This window comes from Alnus glutinosa, chromosome 11 (assembly GCF_958979055.1).
Source record: "Alnus glutinosa chromosome 11, dhAlnGlut1.1, whole genome shotgun sequence".
Taxonomy (NCBI): domain Eukaryota; kingdom Viridiplantae; phylum Streptophyta; class Magnoliopsida; order Fagales; family Betulaceae; genus Alnus; species Alnus glutinosa.
Genome location: NC_084896.1, coordinates 10,281,524 through 10,306,814, shown reverse-complemented (window position 1 = coordinate 10,306,814; position 25,291 = coordinate 10,281,524). Strand labels below are relative to the sequence as shown.

Here is a 25,291-nt window from a genome sequence, read left to right as displayed (position 1 = left end):
TAATGATTATTTTAGATGAATCACCCCCTCTCTCTTAAACGTTTAAACTCTTTATTTGTCTTCTCTTTGATTCTTTTCTAACAAATCATCATTGCTTGATGACTCATAGTAATTAATCATAAACTTGCTCTACAAGTTGGTTTCCAATCCATTAGATGAGATTATGGTGGAAAGATCTTGACCATTCATTCTTTTATAAAAGGATGGCTTCTCTCACAAATCCCATATTCTTCTTCTCTTGGAGAAACTCTCTCAAATTTCTCTCTCGGCTTCTCGCTTATTTTTGCAACTCTCTCTTCTTCTCTTTTGGTTCGGTTGCATCAAGAGAAAGGAAGAAGCTCTCTAGCTCTTCCTCTAGTCCTCTTTAATTGGAATTGCATCAAAGAAGAAGGATTGCATCTTCTTCTCCCTTGGACGGCAAATTTTGGTAAGTCTCTACCTTCTCTTCTCTTGATTTCTCTAGTTCTTTCATGCCTCTTTGCATCACTCCATCCATGGATGTTGTAGCATGAAGAGCTCTTGCTCTGTTCCTTTTAGTTTTGGTTCAAAAGAAGAACTCTCTTTTTCTTCTTCACGAACATATATAGATATCTTTAACTCTCTCTCTACCTGTCGGATTGGAACAAGAAAAGGAGAATCAAGGATCCTCTTCATCATGAGAAGTTCTCTTAATTCCTCTCTTTCTCTTCCTCACAAGTGTCTAGCAACAAAGAGGAAAGAAGGATCTCTCTCTCTCGGGTTTTGAATAAGGTATGAATCTCTAAGATCCTCTTTATGTTATCTCTTAATTAGTAGAAAAGATAAGAAAATGGAAAAAGAAGTTTTAAAAGATAAGTGGTAGATCGAGATATGAAAAGGAAAGAACGCTCTAGAAGATAAGAGGTAGAACGAATTAAGAAACGAAAAGAATAACATGTTTTATGATTACGTATGTTACAAAATATCTCAAAAGATATTTTAAGATATTTTAGAAAATATCCTAGTAGATATTTTGAGATATCTTAGAAAATATCCTAAAAGATATTTTGAGATATCTTACAGAATATCATAAAAAGATATTTTAGATATTTTGAGATATTTTACAAAATATTCTAAAAAGATATTTTAGAAATTTTGGATAAGATTCTTATCCTTTAATGTTATAACTTATGTTTTAAAATAAGGTTTTTAAAGTAGAGTTTAATCCCTTGTTGTTGGTTGAGTGGTTGAAGTCTATTTGACCAAATATTGTGGTGGTTGGCCGAATGGACTGTGATATGGGGGACATTGTGGATTTGTTGATTTAGGGCTGTGAAGTGTTAACTATTTGTTGATTATGTGATGTTAAAATTAGTATTTTAAAAAGGGTATTTTGGTAATTGTTATGTTTAAGGGTATTTTGATAATTTAATAATGAATTCAATTATAATGTCCACATGAAATATATGGCATTATGATCGAAGGATTTTATATGCCGTTACTATATCGAATCAATAATAGGATTAAGAAATCATAAATGAGTATAGGGTTAAAATCTATGTTTAGTGAATTGTACTAATTCACTATTTGCTTGTATTATATATTATATTGCAGTGATTATATTTATGGATCAATCATTGTAGCAGGAAAGAACTGTGAGTATTTCTTACTCACTGAGGATGATAAGAGTAGTATAGACTTTAGAATATGGTGATTGCTGCTTTATTTGATTATATGTTAATTGATGTTTGGCATTTATTATGTGTAACATGTTTTGATTGAGATTATGTATATGATGTTGTTTGCATGATCATACTATGGTGTGATATGAGTCTGTTAATAAAAAGTCTTGAGGTTTAGGTACCAAGGTGTCGGTGAATTGAGGAGACCAACAGGTAAACGAAAGTTTAGGTACCAAGGAATCAATACACTGATAAGACCGACGGATAAACCAAAGGTTGAAGGAATAATAGAGAAAAACAGTGGTAGAGGTATGGCTCAGTAATAGTAGAGAAAATAGCGTTAATGGTATGTCAAATTAGCGGAGAAGATAGCGCTAATATGTGTTAAATTAGCGGAGAAGATAGCGCTAATAATGTGTTAAATTAGCGGAAAAGATAGCGCTAATAATGTGTTAACAAGAGATTTGATTATGAGTAGTAAAGAGGTAAAGTAGATGAACTAGCATGATTATATATGAATGTGATTATATGTATGTGGATATAACTGTCATCATTTGGATGCATTGGATATGGTTATATAAATCAGCGTGTCACTATGTGGTTGAGGACCGTTGACTCACTCGACCACAATATGGGATTGTGGTGTTAACCACAATCACATGCGAGTTTTGCAGGAATGAAGGCAGGAGCTGCTAGGTTATGGATGAGACCTTTAGTTTGTAGATGTTATATACAACGGTTATGTAATGTTTGTGCCGCATGTGGTACGTATGTTGTTAATTGGATGTATTCTATTATATCAGAACAAATGGTTATTATTTTATATATTGAGGTTGTTCAGTCAGCTCTAACGTATTATTGTAAAAGAAGAAAATGTATTCCATTGTCAATTTATACTCTGATGACATCATTGTTGATGTCATAACGATACGTGGAAATCAAAATTTTCACTTATGCCTTTTTGTAAAAGTTCGGGTCATTACAGTCGAGGTCTCCAATCATGACACGAGCCTACAAACATTTATGACGTTAGGCTATACTATTGAACTCTATACTCTATGACACAAATACTACTCATGTGCTCTCACGTTGTATCACCCGCATCTAAAGCTAACTAGGTAACCTTAGCTACTATTAAGTTAACCTTGATTTTAGGTTCATATTTATTTCGCTTATTATCTTTAAGATGCATTTACTATTTTATTTGCCTAATTATTATTAGATCACATTATCATTGCTAATTCTTTTTATAGCTCGTTACTTATTTACTAAGTTAACAATATATTTTAAACTTATATACATGCATATGTATATACATATATACATATACACATACAACGCTTAAACCTAATCCATTGATACACATAAATATAATGTGTACACGGATAGGTGAATTAGGTATTTAGTCATCTTATTGATAATTAAGCTTTAAGTGAGGAGACCGTAGGTTCTCACAACACGCTAATCTGGACCATAGGTTCCATTATGAGAGGAGTGCAAAAGAAAATAATTAAGACATTGCATATAAAACTGTCATATTACTACTTTATAATTGTGTATATATTCAATCTATATCTATGATTCACGACCATGGACTATATATTGAATATACATGTGATTATGAAGCCATAATTGCATTGTGTTGCATTTATTAAATAAATCAGAATTCATTATATTATTGGAAACAGCGGACTCACTTAGGTATTTTGTATTACTGTTTTCCTCTTTATATTATATATTATTACAGGTTATGAGGAGGAGGAGTACCAGGATTACCCTGATCCTTAGGTGGATCCTATTGACAGTACTTGAGGCTAGCTTGCCTCCATTTTGTGGATTGCTGTGTTCCAGTCTTTCATTATATTATCTTGAGAACGATATTTATATTTCTGTTGGTGTGTATTAGCGATACTCTAGTTATTTTGACTTGTAAATTATATGTGTCTTGTGTGGCACAAATACTATCTTATGTGTAATTATTAAGTTAAACTTTATATATCTATTTTGAGGTATTTTAGTTAGAAGTTCTGATGTGTTATTTAATTCCAAGTTTGTTGGATAAATATAGATTCCGCTAAACCCTAAAGCAACCAGATTTTCTAAAAAAGAGAGAAAATCAATGTTAGATCAGTCAAAAGTTAAACCTTATTTATTACTAGGGCCTAGCCACCCTCATCTGATACACTCTCCCTAAGATGCAGCACTTTTCTTTTACTTAGTCCTTTAGTGACCATCTATTCCCGTAATGATTTGATCACTAACTATTTATGTAGGGACAAGTTCAAGAACAGATTTATAGCCCAAAAGCAATGAATTTTTTTTTATTTATCCATATTTTCTGAATTTTAAATTTTTTTTATCACTTGGTGTTGCAACATAGAGAGAATGCCAGAATATTTAAGTTCTAGGTTCAACTAGCAAAGTAGTCAATTTGACCATCTTAGCAAAAAAAAAAAAAAAATCTCTCTCATCAGAATTTCCAGAAGCTAAAAGTCATAGAGATAAAAAAATGTTCTTTAGAAGAGCCTTGGATAGTGCACATTTTTCATCACATGAGAAAATCAACTATCTAACATTAAGATGCACAAGAAACTTTGCAGACATCAGGCATAGACTCTTAATCATATATAAGCATTTTTAATCAAATGAACTGAGATATCAAGCAAGAATACATGCAATATCTAAAAAGCTATCAAAAGGAAAAATAAAAAAATTTCGCATCTTCTCACTTTTTCTTTTTCTTTTTTTTTTTTTTTTATGTTGAAAATAAATAAGACAGAAAAACGACAAAAAACATGCTAGATGAAAATAAATACACAAAGACCTCCTAGCATGTATGGTAAGAGCAAACATGACCTCAGGGAGAGAGGTTTGGAAATAGCAAGACAGAAAAGTAGCAGCATTATGTGCTTTTTCTATCATCCCCAAATAGTAACTGTAGAAGTTTCTCAAGACAACAAGAGAACATATAGGGGATAGAATAAATGGTTCCTCAAACAGAATGCAAGGCATGAATAAGATATGACATGATAAACTATGCAATGCAAACATACCTAACATGCACTAGGATTTATGAACCAAAACCCTAGGCGGTGAGACTTCACCTTTAATAGTTCAGCCCACTCCTCCTAAAGGGGTGAATGGTCTTATCATTCTTGACCCATACCTGCTTGACCCGTGGAGGTGGTTCACGGGCCATGTCCATGTTGGCTATTCTCCTTAGCATACCTTGCATATGGCTTAGCTACCCTTCATAGTCATGGTAGCTATTGGGATTCTGTGGCTTTCTCTTGTAGTGCCTTGATTTGTTCATCTTTGGTTTGCCACTCTGATTGGCAGGAACAAACTTTTGCTAAGTAGAATTTTTATTTTTTCACGTGCGAAAAGCCGCACAAAAGTATTTGTGATGGGATCTAGCTTATTTGAGATGAAAATGACCGCTGCCAATAAGAATTCTTATAATTAGTGACTACAATTGTCATTGCTAATATTTGATTATTAGATTATTAGTGGCAACATAAAATGTAATCACTAATAGTATAAATAATTAAAAGCTTTACACACATCAACGACAACTTTTGTCATCACTAATTTTTTTTATGAAATTTTTTTTAGCAACAATGATTCTTGTCCAAGGTAGAACAATCTGTCGGGCCCAAGTAATCGGCGGACCCAAAGAGTCGACGGTCCTTGGAGGGATGTAAAATATAGCCGGGTTATTTTATGATGTGTAGATTGCCAACATGTTTAACGACCAAGAAGAAAAGAAAAGACTATTAACATATTGTGATTTAGAAGATATTCGGCATATTAATTTGTCCTAAATTTCCTAATTCCTCTCTTCTAAAACATTCTCATATTTAGATTTTCTTTGTCTTCAAGTATTACTTTAGTTATTATATTTTTCCTAAAATGGCTTTCCTTTTGGCATCAGGTATTTCCATAAATTTGGAATTCCTTTGGCACCAATTAGTATTTCCATATTTTTCTTCTTTGTTTTATTTCCATTTTTAAGAAGATTTTATTACCTTTCATAGCCTTAGAGTTTTAAATACAACTTGACAAGAGACAGGGATACAAGAGAAACCCAGTACAGAACCACAAAAAGCCCAAACCATAAACTAAAAATTACATCAGCATATTAACATTGAGATTATAGTGTTGACAAAGATTGAAATTCTCTGTAGACATTTTAAATCCCCATTTCCCTAAAATTCAGGATCGGACCTCCCAAATAATCACATTTAAAATCTGTTCCTCAGTTTTTGGTTGACCTTTATGCTTAAGCTCATTCCTAGCACGCCACAGATTATAGATTGTAGAACTCAAGACTAATCTGCCTAGCATAGCAACTATGGTCTTCGACTTCCATCTTCTACACTCCATCCCAATCACATCCTACCAAGAGGAAGGAGGAGAAGAAATACAGGACCAAAACATGCAAGCCTTCCATATACGGGAAGAGAAACCTCACCCAAAAAAGATGTGATCTCAACTTTCCATACAACTTCTGTCATGCCCCCATTTTGGAATATAAACGTGAACTTGAGTGCTAAAAACATTCAAATGAAAAGCGTACATTTACAACATATAGATTGTAACTTCCTATTTTATTATTCATGCCTATTAATAATTCTTTACAATGCCATAAACTCCAAAAAGAGACATACTATACAATATAAAGGTTTGGTCGATTCACAACGATCTATTGCTCTTAGCGAGATCTACGCCATTACAAAGAAATGACTTCATCTTACTGGGTCATCTGAAAAGATTTGGGGGAAAATTGGTGAGTTTGACAACTCAGTAAGGAAAGCACAACAAATAAGAGTATGATATATATATATATTTTTTTTTCCAGAAATTCTGAACAGAGTTTAAATAAGTTAGCAAGTAAAGAAAACAGTTAAATGACATACAATTAGATCAAATGCAGAATGGTGCATGCATCATTTATACGTGTAAGTTTTACCCTCCACCGGCCCACCTTTGCTACTTAGCCGTGAGCGGCACACGTTACGTTTGGCACGTCCAAAAGGATCGATCCCGAGGGACCTAATCGCTCATATTGTTGTCACAAAGGAGAGCTAACTGGCTAGGAACTTCCCTAGGTGAAGACCCCCCGACCGATAGCCCACACTTTTGGTGTAGTTGCCACGCTACCCATATGGATCCGAATCATAACACGATGCTGCCGTGGGGTAAAACTTTGTGTAATATATGCACATATAATTACGATGATGCCATCATTTTTTTCGCTCATATGGAGCACATGCAACATATACGATACGGTGCACAAATACAACTATACAGAACCTCATGAAATCTTCATATAACACATATACATTTTGAGAACCATAGTTTCATTAACTTCATTCATATGGTGTATGTGTAACTCATTCACAATTCATACTTTGAGAGCTATAATTTTATCTACATCATATAATCACATGATTTCTCAATCACATTTGATAATAAGAGTAATATCATGAAAGAATTTAAAGAGACAATTAATATAAACGAATAAAGGAGTTTAGGAAAATCCCCGATTTTTTATTTTGAAAAGTGTGATTAAAATTTCGTCGGGGTTTAGGTTGTGTTCCCTTACCTGGACTTACCATTAGTGTCAGGGTTGACCTTCTACCTAAATAAATTGCAAGAAGAAGTTTAGAGGAATATTCTGAAATTTGAAGCCTAAAACTTAAACTAAGGTATCCAATAACATGTAACCATAAATCTCCAAATTATATTACCTATCTATATTTATAAATCAAAATTACCACTTAGTCGACTAAATCGTCAACATTTTGGCAATTTCAATATGAACTCATTCAGCCTAAACCACATAAAATCTCCTCCCAAAAATAGTAACTCCCTTGAATCACCTAGTCATTAGTCCAACACTCCATACCCCAAACATACTAATATCAAGCCGAGCTCATTAAAGTTTATGGCATCATAATAGAATTCAGCAGCAAAATTTCCTATAGACAAGGTCTCAACCCAATCGGCCATTAACAAAAAGTCTTTCACAAAAATACCCCATCAAGATCATTCAGAAAAATCATAACTACAACAAATCTCAATCACCAAATCCATAATTCAAACCACATAGGCTAAAGAAACTCATTCAGTTTCTCTACCTAAAAAAAAAAATAAAAACAAACCCATAATTTATTCTCAACTTAACTAAATGAAATCAACAATTCAAACATAAATTAATGTCTAAAACCTTCAATATTCACTATGTTTTTACTATTAAAAGTCCTCCTCCACAATCGGCTACCCACAACCTAGGAATTCCAATTACATAGTATCACCAAAATCCAATATCATATATTCAATCACAACTCTTCAATTTTAATCGATCAAATCTACCTCCAAACACATAAAAATAAAAAAATAATAATAATAAAAAAAAAAAGCCCATAATTTCCTTTTAACAAACTCAAAAACCCATCTGTAAAAGAAATTAAAGATACTCTCATATTAAGTCCCCTTACGGTTTTGATTTTCTAAACTTGTTCATATATTCAGTTTTTAGCCTTATACATGCAGTGATACTACTAGAAAATTCATCAAAAACTTTATACAAATCAATCCAGAATTTTAACAGATTCGGTCATCCATAGGAAATTCACATTTGCTTAACAAATCATAACATCTAACCGGTTTCTCCATCCAAAACTCCTTAAACAACCACCAAAATGAAAAAAATAAGAACTCAGAATTTTACAAAGTCAGAATCACCCAAAACCTAGAGAAACCCATTCAGTCTTTCTAAAAATTTCTTCATCAAAACGATCAAAATCAAATTACCCATTCAGTGTGGAATTTCAAAAGACAACAGATTCCTACCCAACCGGTTCAGAACCAAAATAACTACATCAAACACCCATGGAATCCCAACTAACAATCTATCAACACCACATGGTTAGAACACCACCCAACCGGTAAAACACCACAAATCCAAGATACCCAATCAACCATAAATCAACAATAATAAACTGATAAATTAAATTGAATAACAGGATTTACCTTAAGAATTTTTATAGAAAATCTACCGGAAATCATCACACTATCGAACCCACCAGAAAACCCACTGGAAACCAGTTTTGGTTCAGCCTGGGTCTGCTATGAGTCCTCTACAGTTGGCCGGAAATCACACCTCCGGCCTTCTCTGCACAGACCCACCAACGATCGGGTCCTCTCTCTCTCTCTCCCGTCGATCTCTCTTTCTCCCGATCTCTCACTCTCTCTCTCGGCATCTCTCTCTCTCTCTCAGTATCTCTCTCTCTCTCTCTCTCCCGATCTGATTCTCCCCCACCGGTTCCCTCATCTCTCTGCGTGCCCTCTCTCTGCTCTGTGTATGTGTTTGGGCGAGACAAAAAGAGGAAGCGAGGAAGAAGAAAATAAAAGGAAAAGAGGAGAAAAGAAAGAATAAAAGAAGAAGATAGAAGAGAGTTTGCTGAAGAGATTAAATAGGCATGGAAACAACTTGCAACTTGCAAGATATTTTTTTTCTTAAAACTTGTTGACTAAGTTAACTTAACTTGATAAGTTAACTTAACTTGATAAATTTTGTATTATTATAAGATTTAATCTACAAAATATCTTAAGTTAATCTTTTAGATATTATTATTCTTAGATATTTTTATACAAAATTTAGTAATTAAGTTTTGTAAGATATTTTTATCTCGGGTTCTTATTATTTTAATCAACTCTTTTGTATTATAATTTTAAGTTCGATTAGAGTCTAGTTTCTTTCATTATTAATATTATTCTCTCAGCAATATTATTACATGGATAATATTATTATACTGAATAATATTATGGCAAATAAAATTTATACACAATGATAAATATTACACATCAATTAATATTATCATATTTATATTGTAATAACGCCTATCGAACTAGTAAAATTATTATACTAATAATGTTACTCTAATTTCACTACTGAATATACGAGTCTGTCTATTTAATTATTCAGTGATATTATTAGAGTCCAATAATATTTCCTATTTTATTAAATCGAAGTTTATAAAGCTAATGAATATTTATTTTCATAAATATTCGTATTTAAAATACGGGGTATTACATCATTCCCCCATTAACTGAATTTCGTCCCCGAAATTCAAAAACCATAAAGTTTTCAACAGAGATTTAGATTTCTAAATCTAAAGTCAAAACGACTTAGATTTTAAGATGTAGCATTTAATTTATTCCAACCGGTAATGCTTATCTATGAAAATCTAATTTATTCCTATCATTTTCATTTCCATTTCTCTGCTTCAACGTAAAGGTCTGCTCTTATTGTAGACCTCGTCTATTTATTCGTCTGTATTAGCAAAACCTGATCAGATCATTGTATTCGAATTACTTTAAGTAATATCTTGAAATTTCACCTTATCTTCTATTGTTAAAGTTCATTCTGCTTCTTTTCAGAAATAAAGTTATTATAGACGAAAACTTCGACCATGATAAGCGGTTGTTTTTTTCCTTTCAAAAAGGGTGTAAGAAAATAATATTTTATATAGTACCATGATCTATTCTATGAGTCGTTCTACTGACTAAGGCGGGGGTACTAACATTTATTCAATATGGACTGGCAGGTTTGTGTATACTTCCTCATAAACCTCATCGAAAACAAGAGAGTATACTCGCGCTTGAGCGGGTGTCACATATTTGTTAGGTACACTCAACCGATAAAGTCTAACTTAACTTAGATTCGGTCTTCTTAGTGTGAGCATCGAGATTTGCATCAAGAATACGTAGTTCTGACCTTGTTATTCAACACTTCCCAAGGAAAGTCTTCCATCTTATGTTATTGAAATTCCACCTCACAATTCTAGGGAAGAAATTTATTCAAAGTCCAACGTCTCGATAAAAAGACCGTGCTTAATTAATCCTTAGGAGTTGGAGTTTCTTTCCATTAGAAAATCCTTAAACATTATTTCATTTTCACTTAAACAGTCATTTGTGTTAAACCTCTTCAAATTCCAATACCTACAAACCCAAACTGAATATGTAACGACCTGCTTTTTACAAAAAAGCGTAAGTAATTATATCTGGATAATTATGTGTCATTAACCTTTCAGAGACGATAAATCTAGCAGCGGAAAAATACGAATATCTTTTTTTTTCTTTACAACCATCAGGGACAACTCCCTTACAATGCATTCAGAGCTTTAATTGAAATTCCTCTATACATACATTAAAAATTCTTTATACTAATTACAAAGAAACATGTGTCACACATGACACTAAAGCATATATGAAAACTTACTAAATACAAGTAAATCCTTAAAAATGGTACATATAAAGCATATATGGAAACTTACTAAATACAAGTAAATCCTTAAAAATGGTACATACAAAACAGTACAAACATTTATAGGTACAAAGCACTAAAATCTAACTACAACAGCTTTTAAATCTCTTAAGCTAGCAGTTAATCCAATCCATAATCTTCATAACCTGCGCAAACATCTATGAGACAGTGGTTATAACCACAACCCCATAGTTCCATAAGTGAGCTAACTGTCATTCAATAATATCAATGATTTATGCGTTATTTAAGGAACAGAGATAGCATAATGATGTAGTGATAGTTTTCTATGCAAAGTTTAACAGTTCAATATAGTCATTACACTCCTTTGTTATAAGGGTCGTCCCCCCGGTCAGCGTCTTTCTAGGAATCAATCCCTCACCATTACATTTTGATTAGCTTATTTTCGCACTAGCAGAGTACGTCACACGTCACTCTACTAGCACTTTGAGAGTCGTCCCAATCAATATGAATTATTGTGTTTTCGGTTCCAGGCACTTTTCCCATCCTGAACCTTTAGGAGACGTCCCTCCCAATATTTATAGGTTGATTATTAACTGTATGCAATGATCATTCACTCGCATCCAATTAAAATAAAACGTAAACACAACACTATTGAAATCCAGTACTACCCTCAGTAAGTAATTTATACTTAACAGCCCTTTTGTGCAGTCACAGTTCATCATCTGCATCAAATACATTTACATGTGCATAAAAGGTCAATATCATTTCTCTTAGAAATTCATGCCTAAACATGAATTCCATTTTTATACATATACACATACATAGAAGAAATCATCTATTAATTGGAAAATCATTTACATTTATTAACACTTAACATGGTTAAGTCTTAATATTTGCTTAATCAATTAGCAAATCAATACCTTAGAATAATATCTAATCTAGGTCTCAAGTAGTACTTGAGTACAATCTAAAATTCTTAATATCATTTCCTAGAGCATAGATAAATCAATCATCAATAATAAGACACAAGCCCATTAATAGAATACCCATTTGGTCCATATATCAAACTGTCTATAAATTATCCAACAACATGTTTATTATAACAAACGCGTATCCGAAATACAAACCTCACACCAATTGTTATCTTAAACATAAGGATAATAACCCATTTAATTACAATAGGGAATTCTTACTAAAATTAGTTTAAACCAAACATGACAAGGCACAACAATTCATGCTTCACATAGATCTGGTCAACACATGATATATGACTTAACATCAAATGGCCAAACAATAATAAAACACATACCAAGCACACACTTACACTAATCCAAACAATACCTCATACACCATTGATCAACAACAAAAGCCACCTAGGGACTTAAATTTAGTTACCAATCCATTAGGACTAAATTTAATCCATTCCAATTTAACTAACACATAAATATCTAGCCAATACCTGCAAATAACATTCCAATATCTATTCAATTGAAACAACCTAAAACAAATACCCAAAACACCATATGGCCAATATAGGAAATCTATCCTTTAAAATTCATTACTAATCCGGTTACTAAAATACATATTCACTCAAATATTTATTCAGCTATTATAACCTCAAAATCAGGTATTTGTTTATTTTTAAAATCCCAAAATATTTTGGTTAAAACAGGGATATTAGCAACACATACACAACCGGCAAGCAAGACCTAAATTCCAGAATATCACGGTTTCGGTTGGCTGGCAAAACAAGGAAGAACTACTTCTACACACACGGTCAAGCAGGGAAAAACACCCAAAACAGAAAACATTAATCACATAATCACGGGTCAGCCGATCCAACAACAAACAGGGTCTCTAAATGTTGGGGATAAATTCCACTCAACCCGATCCAAGGAGGAGATAGACATTTAACAACTAATTCAGATAAATCAGAGAATTGGGATAAGACTTATGGTCCAATCAAATAAGAAGAATTATTAGATCAGAAGTCTAAGAAGATATCCAATTAGAAGTTTAATAAAGGATTAAAGTCCAATTAGAACTCTAACAGCAGTTCTAGATTAACAAGGAGCAGGAGTCCTAATCCAGGTTTGGCTCCACCTCTTTGCCTATAAATAGGCCCATACCCCAGGTATAAACTAAGACTCAATTTCATGCATAGATCATTATTTTCTCACAGAAGCTAACTTAGGCATCAGAGCGGGATCCCCGGAAGGGTCCCTAGTTTTTGTTGTTTTGCAGAATTATTAAGAAGCGCAAAGAACATTAGAAGAGCGTGCAGATTCACACCATACCAGAAACTGTACCAACAGTTTGGTGCCGTCTGTGGGAAACGATTATTCGTTCCTCATAAAAGAAAAATAAGATCCAGCATGGTGATGAACACACGTTCCGGAAGCCAGACCAACCGAAAGCCCATAATCTGAATGGAGCCAGTTATTCAGAATAATTTGCAGCCTCCACCGAACCCTCCCTCGGGGGGTGGAGATCAAGATCGCATAGCAGCGTTGGAAGCCCAGATTGAATCCTTAACACAGCGGAATGCCGAGTTGCTGCGAAGGAGGCCGAAACAGCCCAATCCCGAGATGAACAGGGATGAGCGTGAGGAAGAAGACCACAACGATAACATTAATCCTCGGAGGGAGAATGACCGCCAAGGAGATCTGAGCAGAGTTATTGCCGAGCTAGAGAGAAGGTGCACGTACATGGAGATGGAAAGAAATGACAAAAGCAGATCCGTAGTGGTGGACAAGCTCCTAATGGGTACAGACTCACCCTTCACCAGACGGGTAGCAGACTATCGGCTTCCCGAGAAGTTTAAGGTACCCCAAATTCTAAGTTATGCAGGAGACGGAGATCCCCTAGACCTAGAGAATTTTCGAGCTCATCTAGACCTTCACGGGACACCCGATGAAGTAGCGTGTCGGGCCTTCCCCCTTACTCTTTCGGGGAATGCCCGAGACTGGTTTAGGAAGCTGCCCCCGAATTCCGTTAATCAGTTCAAGGAGTTGTCCAAAATATTCCTAACCGAATTTCTAGCTTTACGAACAAGGAAGAAGTCTTCGAGATATTTGCTATCATTGCACCAGCAAAGCAACGAAAGTCTTAAGGAGTTCATGGCTCGGTTTAACCGAGAGAAGGTAACGGTCGAAGATTCAACCGAGGATATGGTCTTTGCTGCCATTTATCAAGGAATTTCACCCGAGGAGCCTTTGATGAAGAAGTTGGTTCGGAAGCAACCGAGTACCTTGCAAGGCCTCATGGATAAGATAGAAGAATTCATCAATCAGGAAGAAACGCTGAAGTCTATGGCCAGTTCTAGGCCACCCCAAGAGACAGCACCAGAAAAGAAAAGGAAAGAATTCAGGAAAGCTGATGGGGAAGAGCAGAGGCAGGTAAAGAAGTTCAAAGATTACAATTTTACACCTCTCAATGCCGAGATATCAGAAGTTCTTATGGAGATAAAAAGAGATCCGGCGTTTCGGAAACCACAAAAGATACCAGGTAATCCTCCTTACAGGAATGCAGGCAAATATTGTGATTTTCATAAACAAGCAGGTCATTACACCGAGGGGTGCGTAACCCTAAGGTTGTTAATAGAAGAATTCATAAAGAATGACAAGCTGGTTTGGTTCTTGGGAGAAAAACGAAACCAGCAAGGAAATAACAGGCCTCAGAATCATCAGGACTATCAGCCCCGAGATCAGCAGCCACAGGATTACTATCCCCGAGACCGTCCTCAGCTAGGCGAGAGGCATCAAGAGAATGATCCCCGAGATGACATAGAAAGAAGAGAAGACCGAGGAAGCAGAAGCCCACGGCATAGAGAGCCGAGGCAACAACAGTATCTGCCTGTGATCCCATAAAAAGGACTCTCGGGAATTTCAGGCTAGACTTTTATTTTTAGCATTTATGTTTGCAAAGAACTAGACTTTTATTTTTAACTCAGACTAGTTATAATAAAAGACAGAAAATTTCCCAGATTTTGGGAATAAGTATTTTCAGAATAAAAGAATATAGCTGACTTAAGCATCAGAATGTTCCCGGTCTAGGGACCGGGAACCTGTTGATGTCGTTTCTTTTGCAGGCAAAAGCCTCTCGGATCAGTCCTAGCTGAGAGTCTCGGATGAGTCCTAGCCGAGTACAGGAAGAAAACTCTCGGATCAGTCCTAGCCGAGAGTTTCGGATCAGTCCTAGCCGAGTACAAGAAGAAAACTCTCGGATCAGTCCTAGCCGAGAGTCTCTGATCAGTCCTAGCCGAGGGCAGGAAGAAAACTTTCGAATCAGTCCTAGCCGAGAGTCTCGGATCAGTCCTAGCCGAGTACAGGAAGAAAACTCTCGGATCAGTCCTAGCCGCGAGCAAGAAGAAAGCATTCTCGGATCAATCCTTGCCGAGAGAGAGAAATAAAGAGAGCCAGGGGGGTCGAATTTAACCCTCGGGTTTTGCAGGTTTTTCAAGAGACAGGGAGAAAACCTTAAGGAAAAACAAGAAGGTAATGGGGGGTAAGATTTAACCCTCAGGTTTTGCAGGTTAGCAGGTTTTTAGAAGGAGACAAAGCTCGGGTTTCCTTAGACATGGAATTCCCATTATTCAAGCAAGCTTCGGATAAGGGAATTGGGGGGTAACTGTTGGGAATAAATTCCACTCAACCCGATCCAAGGAGGAGATAGACATTTAACAACTAATTCAGATAAATCAGAGAATTGGGATAAGACTTATGGTCCAATCAAATAAGAAGAATTATTAGATCTGAAGTCTAAGAAGATATCCAATTAGAAGTTTAATAAAGGATTAAAGTCCAATTAGAACTCTGACAGCAGTTCTAGATCAACAAAGAGCAGGAGTCCTAATCCAGGTTTGACTCCACCTCTTTCCCTATAAATAGGCCCATACCCCAGGTATAAACTAAGACTCAATTTCATGCATAGATCATTATTTTCTCACAGAAGCTAACTTAGTTATCGGAGAAGGGTCCCTAGTTTTGTTGTTTTGCAGAATTATTGAGAAGCGCGAAGAACATTAGAAGGGCGTGCAGATTCACACCATACCGGAAACTGTACCAACACTAAACAGCAATGATTTCCCCAAATCAGCCAACTCAGAAAACCCATAGCCACTGCCGACACACAATCGGTTGGAACAAGAACACAAAACAGGGAAATCAACATCCAAAAATACCCCATCACAATAAAAATCCCTTAACCAATCAATAGAAAACCCCCAAAAATCATCAAACCCTAATTTAACAATAATCAAATCAATCCCCAAAATAAATCATCATAGGTTATAAGAAATTACCCCAATGATTTTCATAGCAAATCCACCGGAATTTGCCACTGATTCCGCTGGAAAAGTCGCCGAAAATCTAGCCTTCAAGCCGTCGGGTCTCACGGGTACGGGTCACGGGTCCAAGCTCCTGGGTTCTGCCGAAGCTCCTCTATTGCCGGATTTCGACTCTGGAGCCGATCATGGATTATCGGACCTCCATCTCTCACTCTCGGTCTCTCTGTCTCTCTCTCCCGATCTCACTCTCTGATCTCGCTCTCTCGCTCTCCTTGAATCTCTCTCTCTCAGACTCTGTTCTCTGTGGTCGGTCGGGCAAGAAGAACAGAGAAGAGAAATGAAGAAGGAAGAAGAATGAAGAAGAAAAGAATGAAAGAAGAGTAAGGAAGAACCGGTTATGAGAATTACTGAAGAGAGAGAGTAGTCGATTTTATAAAAGAATTAGGATATTATTTTTTGTAATCATTAATTTTAGTAAAATATCACTAGATATTTTGTATATAACTTAGTAGTTAAGTTTTTCTAAAATATCTTTCATTAAAATATCTCTTATAAAAATATCTCTAGATATTTTATCGGTTGATATTTTTACATTGGTCTTAACCATTATGTATATAACTCATTAAAACTACAATCTATATCCGTTTTGAGTCTAATTCGTTTCATGGATAATATTATTATCTCAATAATATTATAGCACCATAAATATATACCAAATATATATATATATATATCATATAATAGCACAGTAAATATTACACATAATATTATTCGACAATATTATCACGCCAATTAATCCACAAATTAATTTGGTCTGTCAATTTATTAATCATGTAATATTATTATGGTCTAATAATATTATTCTTTATTTATAAAATTACGGTTTATAAATAATAAGACCAAAAAATATTTATTTTCATAAATATCCATGTATTCCTTATTAATTATCGAGGATTAAAACACCATGTTTAAAGCCACGTGTTTTATTAACTGATCGATGTGAATATTGTTTCCAACAATATTAAGTCGTTCGAGCGTCTAGTCTTGAGAATCGAACGTCAATTCTAGACTTGTCTATTTTATTCAGTCTTAAATTCTAATTTAAGACATTTTATTTTATTTCTTAAAATCTGGGGCGCTACAGAATACATCATAACTATAGAGATCCCAGGGGATTTTCCTACTAAGTGTTTCTGCCACAACATTAGCCTTTCTAGAGTAGTAATCAATCAAACGATCATAATCCTTAATCAACTCAAGTCATTCATACTACCTTTAAACTCTTTAAAAAAATAAATGAATATTTATGTAGTATTTGCAGAGCTATCCAAGAAACAAATTCCATTTCTTCAAATAATTCTATCATATATCATAGAACAATGATAATCTTACATAAAGAGACACAAAAAAAATAAAAAATAAAAAATAAAAAATCTAAGCTAATACTTAAATAAAACTCATTGATGAGATACACCCACGCCACCAAAATCCTATACAGCATATAATACCATATCAAGAATCAGACCTTAACAAAATATGTTCAACAACTATAGTCTCATCATCAAGTATACAATTCAATAGTTACTCAGAACTAATCAATTCTTTAGTAACTTACTAATATGCTCGAGTGATCCTAAAAACTTAAAACCTCTCACACAGTCAAAAATCAAACTCAAAATCCTCAAAATCAATATTAACAACCCAAATATAACTCCCATATTAATAGTTACAAACATCAAGATCAAGCTAGCAACTAAGAAATGAACATACTTACAAGCTCTTAGTTGGTAAGCCACATATCAATAATCATACCCTAATTGGTTAACTTCCAGAATCATAACAAAACACACATCCACCCAAAACAAAGATCAATCACTTATCCACAATTCTTCGTAACCAAATTAAATTATAGTATACTCAAAACCTTCTCATATTAACCTAGTTTCCTCAATAAACTTCATAATCTAACAGCAACTACCTCAAAAACTTCCAACCAAAATTTAAATTTCTTAATCACAATCCAATCTTCTAACTACTAAAAGGAAACACTAATATGCTTTAATCCTTGAAAATGTTTCTTACACTCTTTGGTCCAGTCAACTATATCAATGAGATCGCCATACTGATAATCATTCCACTATAATATTTAACAAGACCTAAGAAACTTCTATCACACTAGTTGAAATTGCTCAAAGAACCATAACATTCACCTCTATAGAAATTCGACCAATACCCCTTAAAAGCAACTTGATTTACAACCCACACGTCTTTTCTCTCGAGATTTTGTTATTCCACCCTCAAAAGATATCCACGCTTCTCTAAGCCTTAGACTACACCGGTCTATTATAAACAAAATCACTGAATTCATCAAATCCATATATGTAGCTGGAGTGTTAGTCAACCCAGTGTCCTAACCATTCTATCATCAGAATGACCTCAAACCAAACATATCCAATTAAATTTCCACATAACTCTTTACCCTCAATATTCTAAGTACTATATACATATATATATATATATATATTTAAGTACCCAGTCCGTTCCAATATAAGTCGACACAAAGAATTCACAATTTCTAGCTAGTTGTACTACAACATAATTCTAGCAAGATCCACGCTTAGATTTTAAGTCTACTGTCCTCAAAAGTCCACATAAGCTTAGTATCACCTGATACCACTATTGCCAAGGGGTAAATTGATTAAATCTCCATATTTACCTCAATTTTGGTGGCTAACTAGCATTCCTTGCCATTACCAATCTCTTTGGTACACTACTAAACTATCTATCCTCAGAATAGATATCCATCCTAAGAAAGAAGATTCAGGTCCATTACATCTCTAAACCCCCAACATTATTCTTTTGTAATTTTGATGCACTATGAAACTTTCAACAATTTAATTAATCTTGATACACTAAGTCCCCAAAAGACATCTTTCCTGATTCTCCCAAGATTTATCAAGTGCGCATTAAACCATTAGTATTCACTTATAAAATTTGCTTCCACTGTGTGATAACAAATAGTCGAATTTTATTTCCTACATCCATATTCCTGCAAAAGTAATATGCATCAAAAGCCTGCAATTTAATATCCTTCTTAATTATACCTCAAAACATGGTCCTAGATACCAATCCATCCAAAACAAGTTGGCCTATAACCGATGCAATCTAAAACAATTGCCACTCCTCGAAAAAAGATTGTACAACTTAACACTTAGGTAAACAAATCTTGAAAACCTATCCCACTTTGATACTGATAATAACTTGTTCCTTGGTATTATTTCCAACTTAGAGACTTCAACTTTAATAAGATCAATCCTATGGTTCACAAAGTCAATCTGCTATGATGCAGGATCAAATCTGTTCCTTAGATCATGTAGAAGTTAGACTCTAAAAATCCACTCCTATAGTCCATAGAGCAAATTACTCTAAAACCATGTTGTCACACCCCCATTTTAGGATATAAGGAGAAACGCGAACTTGAGTGCTAAAAACATTCAAATGAAAGCGTACATTTACAACATCTAGATTGTAACTTCTTATTTTATTATTCATGCCTATTAATAATTCTATACAATGCCATGAACTCTAAAAAGAGACATACTATACAATATACTGGTTTGGTCGGTTCACAACGATCTATTGCTCTTAGCGAGGTCTACGTCATTACAATGAAATGACTTCGTCTTACTGGGTCATCTGAAAAGATTTGGGGGAAAAGGGGTGAGTTTGACAACTCAGTAAGGAAAGTACAACAAACAAGAGTATGATATTTTTATTTTTATTTTCAGAAATTCTAAATAGAGTTTAGATAATTTAGCAAGTAAAGAAAACAGTTAAATGACATATAATTATATCAAATGCAGAATGGTGCATGCATCATTTATACAGCATGTAAGTTTTACCCTCCACCGGCCCACCTCCGCTACTTAGCCGTGAGCGGCGCACGTTACGTTTGGCACATCCAAAAGGACCGATCCCGAAGGACCTAATCGCTCATCATGTTGTCACAAGGGAGAGCTGACGGGCTAGGAACTTCCCTAGGTGAAGACCCCCCGACCGATAACCCATACTTTTTGTGTGGTTGCCATGCTACCCATATGGATCCGGATCATAACACGATGCTGTCGTGGGGTAAAACTGTGTAATATATGCATATATAATTATGATGCTGCCATCATTTTTTTCGCTCACATGGAGCACATGCAACATATACGATATGGTGCACAAATACAACTATACAGAACCTCATGAAATCTTCATATAACACATACATTTTGAGAACCATAGTTTCATTAACTTCATTCATATGGTATATATGTAACTTGATGAGTGTCAAATATTGTATAATTAGACCCCTAAATTTACATTTGTTAGACCTTTAGTTTTGTTATTTTATGATATTTTTGGTTAATTTTGGTGTCTTGGTGTTTTACAGGTTATTAAGAGAAAATGATGTTCTTTTTGTCAAATTACAAAGAAGTGGGGAAAAACAAATTTTTAAAGCCCTCTTCACCATGACGTAGCCGTGCATGAGTTTGTTTTTATAAATTTCTTTCTAGGAAGGTGTCGTGCCATATAGAGAATTAAGTTGAGAATATTTTATTTGAGCCTTAAGTTAGTTTTGGCTTTACACTATTTCTCTCCATTTATGAGACACTGAACAAAACAAAACATGGAAAGTTGGAAACCTGAAAGTGCGGCGCAAGCTTGTAGAGACACGATTTTTTTTCCATGCACAATGAGACAGCACAGACCTGTGGAGACCGAATTCTTTCCAAGACCTAGGCGGCTATTCAATGAATGCATGGGTTTTTCTTTCCAAGACAAGCAATCTTCCTTCCATAAAAAAAAAACATGCGTTTCTTTCCATACCTGACAGGGATAGCACTGAAGACACTAACTGGACAAGACCGAAACTTAAGGGATTTAATATATACTTCTTTTCTTTTCTCTTGAAATCACATACGTGGATGTGTGGACAATGGAGCTGACTTACGTGAGGGTGCCTTCTACTTGATTCTTTCCATACCCATCATACACGTGAATTGGCAGCAACAAGGAAGACACGTCGTGCGGCAAAAATTGGAAAGAATAATCTCTTATTTCCAAAACTAGTGAGGACCGAATATCACACTGATTTCTTTCCAAAAGAAGTCAGCAGCCTAAACACGATTTCTTTCCAGACCTTGGAGTACCGAGCAACAGACACGTTTAGCCCTAGTTCTTGCCTATAAATATCATGGTTTTCTCTTGTAAAAAGGGTGGTGGGGGGTGGAGGCGAAAAGCCCTCTTTGCACATAGCGTCTAATTTTCTCTTTTGTAAGTCTTCTATTTTCTTTATGTTTTTAATAAAATTTAGCTTTTTATTTTTATCCATGAGTAGCTAATTTTTCAACTAAGTTTAAGGATGAAACCTCACCTTTGAAGAGCAATAATATTTTCATAAGAGTTTATGCTATCCGATTTTATTGGATTTAATATTTCTAATGTTCTACTTCTTTTCAATTATTGAAATGGTTTTTTGGATATCTATTAGGATTTCCGGATACATGTGATGATTTTGAGAATAGTCTCATTTAATTGATTGCTTGGATTTTTCATTTATCAAAACATTGGATATTCATTGTGTTTCGTTCTACGGATACATTTGATGATTCAGTATAAACTGGATATCTTTTGTGATTTGTGCAAAGAACGGATTCATTGAATGATTTAATTGATTTTTGAAGCATAGTAGAACATACATAAGATTTGTACGGTAAGAACTTCAGATATGTATTGACGAACATGAGAATATATTGTTGTGATTTGGTGGGTATGAATTCTAAAACCATAGTACATTTTGTTTTGTTTTGTTTTATTTTTCTATTATTCACAAAATTTGGAATTAGGTTAAAATAGAATTAGTTTAAATAGAAATTAATTTTTGCAACGCAATTTCCTGTGGATTCAACCTCGCACTTGCACATACACTATATTGCAAACGATTCGTGCGCTTGCGAGTATTAAAATTTGCACATCATAACTCATTCACAATTCATACTTTGAGAACTATAATTTTATCTACATCATATAATCACATGATTTCTCAATCACATTTGATAATAAGAGTAATATCATGACAGAATTTAAAGAGACAATTAATATAAAGGAATAAACGAGTTTAGGAAAATCCTCGACTTTTTATTTTGAAAAGTGTGATTAAAATTTCGCTGGGGTTTTTAGATTGTGTTCCCTTACCTGGACTTACCATTAGCGTCAAGGTCGACCTTCTACCTAAATAAATTGCAAAAAGAAGTTTAGAGGAATATTCTGAAATTTGAAGCCTAAAACTTAAACTAAGGTATCCTATAACATGTAATCATAAATCTCCAAATTATATTACCTATCTATATTTATAAATCAAAATTCTAGGAATTTCAATAGGAACTCATTTAGCCTAAACCACATAAAATCCCCTCCCAAAAATAGTAACTCCCTTCAATCACGTAGTCATTAGTCCAACACTCCATACCCCAAACAAACTAATATCAAGCCGAGCTCATTGAAGTTTATGGCATCATAATAGAATTCAGCAGCAAAATTTCCCATAGACAAGGTCTCAACCCAATTGGCCATTAACAAAAAAGTCTTTCACAAAAATACCCTATCAAGATCATTCAGAAAAATCATAACCACAACAAATCTCAATCACCAAATCCATAATTCAAACCCCATAGGCTAAAGAAACTCATTCAGTTTATCTACCTAAAAAAAATAGAAACAAACCCAGAATTTATTCTCAACTTAACTAAATGAAATCAACAATTCAAAAAGAAATTAATTTCTAAAACCTTCAATATTCACTATGTTTTTACTATTAAAAGTCCTCCACAATCGGCTACCCACAACCTAGGAATTCCAATTACATAGTATCACCAAAATCCAATATCATATAATCAACCACAATTCAATCACAACTCTTCAATTTTAATCAGTCAAATCTACCTCCAAACACATAAAAAAAAAAAAACAAATTAAAAAAAAAAACCCATAATTTCCTTTTAACAAATTCAATAACCCATCGGTAAAGAAATTAAAGATACTCTCAGATTAAGTCCCCTTACAGTTTTGATTTTCTAAACTTGTCCATATATTCAGTTTTTAGCCATATACATGTACTGATACTATTAGAAAATTCATCAAAAACTTTATACAAATCAACCCAAAATTTTAACAGATTCGGTCATCCATAGGAAATTCACATTTGCTTAACAAACCATAACCTCTAACCAGTTTCTCCATCCAAAACTCCATAAACAACCACCAAAATAAAACAAAATAAGAACTTAGAATTTTACAAAGTCAGAATCACCCAAAACATTGAGAAACCCAGTCAGTCTTTCTAAAAATCTCTTCATCAAAACGGTCCAAATCAAATTACCCATTCAGTGTGAAATTTCAAAAGACAACATATTCCTACCCAACCGGTTCAGAACCAAAATAAATACATCAAACACACATGGAATCCCAACTAACAATCTATCAACACCACATGGTTAGAACACCACCCAACCGGTCAAACACCACAAATCCAAGATATCCAATCAACCATAAATCAACAATAATAAACTGATAAATTAAATTGAATCACAGGATTTACCTTGAGAATTTTTATAGAAAATCTACTGGAAATCATCCCACTGTCGAACCCACCAGAAAACCCACCTGAAACCGGTTCTGGTTCAGCCTGGGTCTGCTACGTGTCCTCTATAGTTGGCTGAAAATCGGCCTGGGATCCACCGGAAATCGCACCTCCGGCCTTCTCCGCACAGACCCACCAACGATCGGGTTCTCTCTCTCTCTCCCGTCGATCTCTCTTTCTCCGGATCTCTCACTCTCTCTCTCGGCATCTCTCCCTCTTTGCTGGATCTCTCCCTCAGTCTCAATCTCTCTCTCTCTCTCTCTCTCTCTCCCGGTTTGATTCTCCCACACCGGTTCCCTTATCTCTCTGTGTGCCTTCTCTCTGCTCTATGTATGTGTTTGGGCGAGACAGAAAGAGGAAGCGAGGAATTAGAAAATAAAAGCAAAAGAGGAGAGAAGAAAGAATAAAAGAAGAAGATAGAACAAAGTTTGCTGAAGAGGTTAAATAGGCGTGGAAACAACTTGCGCTGCAAGTTGTAGGATATTTTTTTTCTTTACAACTTGTTGTCAAGTTAACTTAACTTGATAAATTTTGTATTATTATAAGATTTAATCTACAAAATATCTTAAGTTAATCTTTTAGATATTATTATTCTTAGATACTTTTATACCAAACTTAGTAATTAAGTTTTGTAAGATATTTTTATCTCGGGTTCTTACTATTTTAATCAAACTCTTTAGTATTATAATTTTAAGTTCGATTAGAGTGTAGTTTCTTTCATTATTAATATTATTCTCTCAGCAATATTATTACACGGATAATATTATTATACTGAATAATGTTATGCCAAATAATATTTATACACAATGATTAATATTACACATCAATTAATATTATCATATTAATATTGTAATAATGTCTATCGAACTAGTAATATTATTATACTAATAACGTTTCTCTAATTTAACTACTAAATATACGAGTCTGTCTATTTAATTATTCAGTGATATTATTAGAGTCCAATAATATTTCCTATTTTATTAAATCGAAGTTTATAAAGATAATAAATATTTATTTTCATAAATATTCGTATTTAAAATACGAGGTATTACAACTTTTGCAGAAAAAGCATAACACATGCATCACCCTTATACCTCCATTTGGATAGACGATAACCAGTGGAAAGGTGATCCCTCTTAGCCAACCACAAGACAAAAACATGTTTAGGAATAACATATGGAAACTAGACAAGCTGCCACCAATCAACTTTTGTTTTCCTTAGACTGAGAGCATCCCAAGTATCAAAATTGACATAAAAGCCTTTCCTAGATGCCGACCAAATAGATTTATCACAAGCACCTATTTTGATCTCCGAGAGAGAACTTTGAATTTCTACAAGGGCATCAGACGTAGCAGGGCACCAACACCAATCACCATTGATGAGG

The 25,291-nt window shown here is 34.4% G+C and overlaps 2 long non-coding RNA genes across 3 annotated transcripts; one reads left to right on the top strand and one right to left on the bottom strand.

The window, feature by feature from the left end:
* Window positions 1-247: 247 nt before the first annotated feature.
* On the top strand, window positions 248-3,640 carry LOC133880887 (uncharacterized). 2 transcript variants are annotated; one of them, XR_009902455.1, is made up of 5 exons: window positions 248-427; window positions 633-750; window positions 1,573-1,613; window positions 2,315-2,404; window positions 3,388-3,640. It is a non-coding gene; the product is annotated as an uncharacterized LOC133880887 (long non-coding RNA). The 2 variants fall into 2 exon arrangements; XR_009902454.1 differs by having other exon boundaries at window positions 628-750.
* A 7,328-nt stretch (window positions 3,641-10,968) lies between these two features.
* Window positions 10,969-24,298, bottom strand: LOC133881445 (uncharacterized). Its single transcript, XR_009902518.1, has 3 exons — window positions 23,865-24,298; window positions 22,463-22,498; window positions 10,969-11,132 (listed from the first exon to the last, which is right to left on the bottom strand). It is a non-coding gene; the product is annotated as an uncharacterized LOC133881445 (long non-coding RNA).
* Between the last annotated feature and the right edge of the window lie 993 nt (window positions 24,299-25,291).